This window comes from Rutidosis leptorrhynchoides, chromosome 2, assembly GCF_046630445.1.
Source record: "Rutidosis leptorrhynchoides isolate AG116_Rl617_1_P2 chromosome 2, CSIRO_AGI_Rlap_v1, whole genome shotgun sequence".
NCBI lineage: Eukaryota > Viridiplantae > Streptophyta > Magnoliopsida > Asterales > Asteraceae > Rutidosis > Rutidosis leptorrhynchoides.
The window spans coordinates 263,866,149-263,875,126 of NC_092334.1; positions in this window are offsets into that span (position 1 = coordinate 263,866,149).

Genomic DNA, 8,978 nt, shown 5'->3' on the forward strand with positions numbered 1-8,978 from the left:
TATATTTTAACTTGTAATTAATATTACATTTTATTAATTTTGTAATATTTAATAATTTAATAATATATATTACATATACTTTATATTCATACATTTTAACAATATATATAGTAATAGTTTTGTATAGAAATTACTACTGTATATATATAACTATGTTTTATATATTAAGTTTTTATTACTTTATTAATTATATATAATGAAACTTAAAGTATAACATTATATATTTAATACATTGTTAATGTTTACAAATTATGTTCGCCATCATTAATATTCAATATTCTTTATATACTCAAAATAACAAGTTTTAATTATTCTAAGTTATCTCTCATAAAAACTGAATCCCATAGTTATTCATTAATATATTTAACTTATTATATATATTTATTTACATATACCTGTATATATATTTTTCTGTTTATAATTTAAAGTTCGTGAATCGCCGAAAATAGTCTAAGGTTAAATGAATCCATGTAAACAGTTTCAAAATTTTGTGACTCAACATTACAGACTTTGCTTATCGTGTCGGAAACATATAAAGATAAAGTTTAAATTTGGTCGAAAATTTCCGGGTCATCACAGTACCTACCTGTTAAAGAAATTTCATCCCGAAATTTGATTGGGATCATCATGGTTGACAATAAATATGTTTTCATGACTCATATGAGTTGATAACTAGAATTTTATCATCAATGGGTAATATGGATAAAATACTTCATTTATGTGAAGAGTATGAGTGAGGCTATCACAAAAGAGTGAAAAGAATATATGAAGGTTCGACTTAACCGGTGACGTAGTCACGGTTGATTTCTGGAATTTAAGGGATTTAGAAAAAAAATCTTCGAAATCTATAAAGGGTTTGATTCTTCGAAAATTAAGGAAATTATGATCTTCTTTGATTTAATTTGATAATCTGGCTTGATTGCTCTGTCTAATATTTAACTATAAATTCACCCTCTTCATTTTCTTTATATTTTGGAGTTCCATCCTTTTGTTTTCTCTTCCTGACTTTAAGTCAAACGAATAATGGTCCAGAATTCGTAGGTATGAGGTTTCTAATAAACATGACTAATGTTCTAAGAGAGAAATTATAATAACACGTTCTTGATTGGTTAAATTACCAGAATTCAAGAGAAAATATAGAACTATTAGAAAGATATGTTCTCTATATGTTTGGAGATTAGGTAGAATGTAAGAGTCGTGTAATATAGCACATGATGACGTTATAGTCTGTGAATCATCACGTTCCATTAGAAACTCAGCATGACTTACTGTAATATAATCATGTTGATCAAGTGTCATTATATTATACTAACTCATGATTCAGTTCCCAACACTACTTTGAAAACATTCTTAATTTAGACTCGAAGGTTTACAGAATATAGAAACTAAACAGTTTCCTTTATGATGTAACATAGATAGAGCGAAGAGATACTTGATTTTAGATGAGATTAGTTATGAAGATATCTTCAGAAATATCGATGATATTTATAATGAAAGATACGATGATATCTTAGAATTTCTATCATCGATGGATGATGATGAAGATTTGTCCGTAAAGGTTTAGAGTCAGGAGTAAAGTATTCGTTAATGACTTCAGCGGACATTGAATCATTTGGATTCTTTAAAGGCAAGTTCAGTCTTTGTGATTTGTCCACATCCTCCTTCGTAGTTTGCTCAATCCGTTTTCCAGTTCCAACCTTCTCTTTTTCTGAGCTTTGCCAACATACTATTTTATCATCAAACTTTCAACTGTTAAAATGGTTTACAGTTTTTGCTGCTTCATTCAGTTTTTTTCAGAATTTAGGGTATTGATTCGTAGACTGGGTGCTTTTCAGAATTTCAGAATGGAAGATCATAATTCTAAGAGATAAATGTTATATGTATACATATAACTGTTGATGTAGAAACGCTGCGATATTCGAAATACTTTTTGCTGATTCTCGGTAATTGGTATGGCAATTCTTGTTAAGATGTGGATGAGTATATGAATAGGTTTTAACGAACAAATATAATGGTTCTTCGGAGAGACTTAAGCCATTGAGTAATGAAGTTGCTGGTAAGTTTACTGCTAATGTGATGGAATATAAACGGTTCTCCGGTAACGATGATGAAGGGGTAATCTTTATATATCAAGGTTATAATAAGGATAATCCGAATGAAAAGTCGAAGTTGACATGCTGGAGCTGTGATAAAATTGGCTAATTTGGAAAGGAATTGCAAAGTTATTTTTGATAATAACAATGCCAAAGGAGCTATCACAGATATGTGTTAAACGTTTACTCAGGTTTTCGATTATTTTCAGGTGCATAACTATATGCATCAATCTTTTCTCCCGTAGATGAAGTGCAGTTGGTTCATCCTCTCGGTAGAGGTGTTTTCAAGAATCATGAAAGGTTTGAACGCATATTATAATCGTCAAGATACAAATGAGGTTTAAGATGAAATCAAGTGGAAAACTTGAAGAAATGTTTAGTTTCATATGTTATAATTAATATTTTAATTCATTTTAATTGTCCAATGTTAGTAGTCCATAGTTAGTAATTAAATAATTCATATATAGTTTAATATATAATATTCAAATTAATTAATACGTATCGTGACCCATTGTATACATGTCTCAGACTCGATCACAACTCAAAGTATATATATTATTTTAGAATCAACCTCAACCCTGTATAGCTAACTCGATCATTACCGCATATAGAGTGTCTATGGTTATTCAAAATAATATATATAGATGCGTCGATATGATATGTCAAAACCTTGTATACGTGTCCCGATTTATACGACAATATATAAAGTGCGTAAATTAAATAACAGAAATTAAATGACGATAAATAAAATTGCGAGAATTAAAATTGCGATAAATTAAACATAATAAGGAATTAACAGTTAGCTAGGAACAGTTAGCTAGGATTTTGTTAGCGTGGATTCTTAACATAATTTCTCATAATTAATTTGTTTGTTTCTAACAAATTTTATTTTGTCCAATGTTTTCTTCATTATGCGACTTGTTGGATTCTGATATGTCAAAATCCAAATATGAAATTGAATGAGGTTATTCTGCGGTAAACGGATATGTATATCGGTGGTTGTAAGTAAGATAGTAAATGTGAAATGTCCCGTTCTTATTGATTAAAAACGTTCCATATTAATTGATTTCGTTGCGAGGTTTTGACCTCTATATGAGACATTTTTCAAAGACTGCATTCATTTTTAAAACAAACCATATCCTTTATTTCATAAATAAAGGTTTAAAAAGCTTTACGTAGAGTATCAAATAATGATAATCTAAAATATCCTGTTTACACACGACCATTACATAATGGTTTACAATACAAATATGTTACATCGAAATCAGTTTCTTGAATGCAGTTTTTACACAATATCATACAAACATGGACTCCTAATCTTGTCCTTATTTTAGTATGCAACAGCGGAAGCTCTTAGTATTCACCCGAGAATAAACATGCTTTAAACGTCAACAAAAATATTGGTGAGTTATAGGTTTAAACTATATATATCAAATCGTAACAATAGACCATAAGATTTCATATTTCAATACACATCTCATACATAGAGATAAAAATCATTCATATGGTGAACACCTGGTAACCGACATTAACAAGATGCATATATATAGGAATATCCCCATCATTCCGGGACACCCTTCGGATATGATATAAATTTCGAAGTACTAAAGCATCCGGTACTTTGGATGGGGTTTGTTAGGCCCAATAGATCTATCTTTAGGATTCGCGTCAATTAGGGTGTCTGTTCCCTAATTCTTAGATTACCAGACTTAATAAAAAGGGGCATATTCGATTTCGATAATTCAACCATAGAATGTAGTTTCACGTACTTGTGTCTATTTTGTAAATCATTTATAAAACCTGCATGTATTCTTATCCCAAAAATATTAGATTTTAAAAGTGGGACTATAACTCACTTTCACAGATTTTTACTTCGTCGGGAAGTAAGACTTGGCCACTGGTTGATTCACGAACCTATAACAATATATACATATATATCAAAGTATGTTCAAAATATATATACAACACTTTTAATATATTTTGATGTTTTAAGTTTATTAAGTCAGCTGTCCTCGTTAGTAACCTACAACTAGTTGTCCACAGTTAAATGTACAGAAATAAATCGATAAATATTATCTTGAATCAATCCACGACCCAGTGTATACGTATCTCAGTATTGATCACAACTCAAACTATATATATTTTGGAATCAACCTCAACCCTGTATAGCTAACTCCAACATTCACATATAGAGTGTCTATGGTTGTTCCGAAATATATATAGATGTGTTGACATGATAGGTCAAAACATTGTATATGTGTCTATGGTATCTCAAGATTATATAATATACAATACAAGTTGATTAAGTTATGGTTGGAATAGATTTGTTACCAATTTTCACGTAGCTAAAATGAGAAAAATTATCCAATCTTGTTTTACCCATAACTTCTTCATTTTAAATCCGTTTTGAGTGAATCAAATTGCTATGGTTTCATATTGAACTATATTTTATGAATCTAAATAGAAAAAGTATAGGTTTATAGTCGGAAAAATAAGTTACAAGTCGTTTTTGTAAAGGTAGTCATTTCAGTCGAAAGAACGACGTCTAGATGACCATTTTAGAAAACATACTTCCACTTTGAGTTTAACCATAATTTTTGGATATAGTTTCATGTTCATAATATAAATCATTTTCTCAGAATAACAACTTTTAAATCAAAGTTTATCAAAGTTTTTAATTAACTAACCCAAAACAGCCCGCGGTGTTACTACGACGGCGTAAATCCGGTTTTACGGTGTTTTTCGTGTTTCCAGGTTTTAAATCATTAAGTTAGCATATCATATAGATATAGAACATGTGTTTAGTTGATTTTAAAAGTCAAGTTAGAAGGATTAACTTTTGTTTGCGAACAAGTTTAGAATTAACTAAACTATGTTCTAGTGATTACAAGTTTAAACCTTCGAATAAGATAGCTTTATATGTATGAATTGAATGATGTTATGAACATAATTACTACCTTAAGTTCCTTGGATAAACCTACTAGAAAAGAAAAAAATGGTTCTAGCTTCAACGGATCCTTGGATGGCTCGAAGTTCTTGAAGCAGAATCATGACACGAAAACAAGTTCAAGTAAGATCATCACTTGAAATAAGATTGTTATAGTTATAGAAATTGAACCAAAATTTGAATATGATTATTACCTTGTATTAGAATGATAACCTAATGTAAGAAACAAAGATTTCTTGAGGTTGGATGATCACCTTACAAGATTGGAAGTGAGCTAGCAAACTTGAAAGTATTCTTGATTTTATGTAACTAGAACTTGTAGAATTTATGAAGAACACTTAGAACTTGAAGATAGAACTTGAGAGAGATCAATTAGATGAATAAAATTGAAGAATGAAATTGTTTGTAGGTGTTTTTGGTCGTTGGTGTATGGATTAGATATAAAGGATATGTAATTTTGTTTTCATGTAAATAAGTCATGAATGATTACTCATATTTTTGTAATTTTATGAGATATTTCATGCTAGTTGCCAAATGATGGTTCACACATGTGTTAGGTGACTCACATGGGATGCTAAGAGCTGATCATTGGAGTATATATACCAATAGTATATACATCTAAAAGCTGTGTATTGTACGAGTACGAATACGGGTGCATACGAGTAGAATTGTTGATGAAACTGAACGAGGTTGTAATTTTAAGCATTTTTGTTAAGTAGAAGTATTTTGATAATTGTATTGAAGTCTTTCAAAAGTGTATAAATACATATTAAAATACTACATGTATACACATTTTAACTGAGTCGTTAAGTCATCGTTAGTCGTTACATGTAAGTGTTGTTTTGAAACCTTTAGGTTAACGATCTTGTTAAATGTTGTTAACCCAATGTTTATAATATCAAATGAGATTTTAAATTATTATATTATCATGATATTATCATGTATGAATATCTCTTAATATGATATATATACATTAAATGTCTTTACAACGATAATCGTTACATATATGTCTCGTTTAAAAATCATTAAGTTAGTAGTCTTGTTTTTACATATGTAGTTCATTGTTAATATACTTAATGATATGTTTACTTATCATAGTATCATGTTAACTATATTTATATCCATATATATGTCATCATATAGTTTTTACAAGTTTTAACGTTCGTGAATCACCGGTCAACTTGGGTGGTCAATTGTCTATATGAAACATATTTCAATTAATCAAGTCTTAACAAGTTTGATTGCTTAACATGTTAGAAACATTTAATAATGTAAATATCAATCTCAATTAATATATATAAACATGGAAAAGTTCGGGTCACTACAGTACCTAACCGTTAAATAAATTTCGTCCCGAAATTTTAAGCTGTTGAAGGTGTTGACGAATCTTCTGGAAATAGATGCGGGTATTTCTTCTTCATCTGATCTTCACACTCCCATGTGAACTCGAGTCCTCTACGAGCATTCCATCGAACCTTAACAATTGGTATCTTGTTTTGCTTAAGTCTTTTAACCTCACGATTCATTATTTCGACGGGTTCTTCGATGAATTGGAGTTTTTCGTTGATTTGGATTTCATCTAACGGAATAGTGAGATCTTCTTTAGCAAAACATTTCTTCAAATTCAAGACGTGGAAGGTGTTATGTACAGTCGCGAGTTGTTGAGGTAACTCAAGTCGGTAAGCTACTGGTCCGACACGATCAATAATCTTGAATGGTCCAATATACCTTGGATTTAATTTCCCTCGTTTACCAAATCGAACAACGCCTTTCCAAGGTGCAACTTTAAGCATGACCATCTCTCCAATTTCAAATTCTATATCTTTTCTTTTAACGTCAGCGTAGCTCTTTTGTCGACTTTGGGTGGTTTTCAACCATTGTTGAATTTAGATGATCTTCTCGGTAGTTTCTTGTATAATCTCCAGACCCGTAATCTGTCTATCCCCCACTTCACTCCAACAAATTGGAGACCTGCACTTTCTACCATAAAGTGCTTCAAACGGCGCCATCTCAATACTTGAATGGTAGCTGTTGTTGTAGGAAAATTCTGCTAACGGTAGATGTCGATCCCAACTGTTTCCGAAATCAATAACACATGCTCGTAGCATATCTTCAAGCGTTTGTATCATCCTTTCGCTCTGCCCATTGGTTTGTGGATGATAGGCAGTACTCATGTCTAGACGAGTTCCTAATGCTTGCTGTAATGTCTGCCAGAATCTTGAAATAAATCTGCCATCCCTATAAGAGATAATAGAGATTGGTATTCCATGTCTGGAGATGACTTCCTTCAAATACAGTCGTGCTAACTTCTCCATCTTGTCATCTTCTCTTATTGGCAGGAAGTGTGCTGATTTGGTGAGACGATCAACTATTACCCACTTGCAGTCCTTGGCAATTTAGTGATGAAATCCATGGTAATGTTTTCCCATTTCCATTCCGGGATTTCAGGTTGTTGAAGTAGACCTGATGGTTTCTGATGCTCAGCTTTGACCTTAGAACACGTCAAACATTCTCCTACGTATTTAGCAACATAGGCTTTTATACCCGGCCACCAAAAATGTTTCTTGAGATCCTTGTACATCTTCCCCGTTCCAGGATGTATTGAGTATCTGGTTTTATGAGCTTCTCTAAGTACCATTTCTCTCATATCTCCAAATTTTGGTACCCAAATCCTTTCAGCCCTATACCGGATCCCGTCTTACCGAATATTAAGATGCTTCTCCGATCCTTTGGGTATTTCATCATTTAAATTTCCCTCTTTTAAAACTCCTTGTTGCGCCTCCTTTATTTGAGTAGTAAGGTTATTATGAATCATTATATTCATAGATTTTACTCGAATGGGTTCTCTGTCCTTCCTGCTCAAGGCATCGGCTACCACATTTGCCTTCCCCGGGTGGTAACGAATCTCAAAGTCGTAATCATTCATCAATTCAATCCACCTACGCTGCCTCATATTCAGTTGTTTCTGATTAAATATGAAATGTCCCGTTCTTATTGATTAAAAACGTTCCATATTAATTGATTTCGTTGCGAGGTTTTGACCTCTATATGAGACGTTTTTCAAAGACTGCATTCATTTTAAAACAAACCATAACCTTTATTTCATCAATAAAGGTTTAAAAGTTTTACGTAGATTATCAAATAATGATAATCTAAAATATCCTGTTTACACACGACCATTACATAATGGTTTACAGTACAAATATGTTACAACAAAATAAGTTTCTTGAATGCAGTTTTTACACAATATCATACAAGCATGGACTCCAAATCTCGTCCTTATTTAAGTATGCGACAGCGGAAGCTCTTAATAATCACCTGAGAATAAACATGCTTTAAAACGTCAACAAAAATGTTGGTGAGTTATAGGTTTAACCTATATATATCAAATCATAATAATAGACCACAAGATTTCATATTTCAATACACATCCCATACATAGAGATAAAAATCATTCATATGGTGAACACCTGGTAACCGACATTAACAAGATGCATATATAAGAATATCCCCATCATTCCGGGACACCCTTCGGATATGATATTAATTTCGAAGTACTAAAGCATCCGGTTCTTTGGATGGGGTTTGTTAGGCCCAATAGATCTATCTTTAGGATTCGCGTCAATTAGGGTGTCTGTTCCCTAATTATTAGATTACCAGACTTAATAAAAAGGGGCATATTCGATTTCGATAATTCAACCATAGAATGTAGTTTCACGTACTTGTGTCTATTTTGTAAATCATTTATAAAACCTGCATGTATTCTCATCCCAAAAATATTAGATTTTAAAAGTGGGACTATAACTCACTTTCACAGATTTTTACTTCGTCGAGAAGTAAGACTTGGCCACTATTGATTCACGAACCTATAACAATATATACATATATATTAAAGTATGTTCAAAATATATTTACAACACTTTTAATATATTTTGATG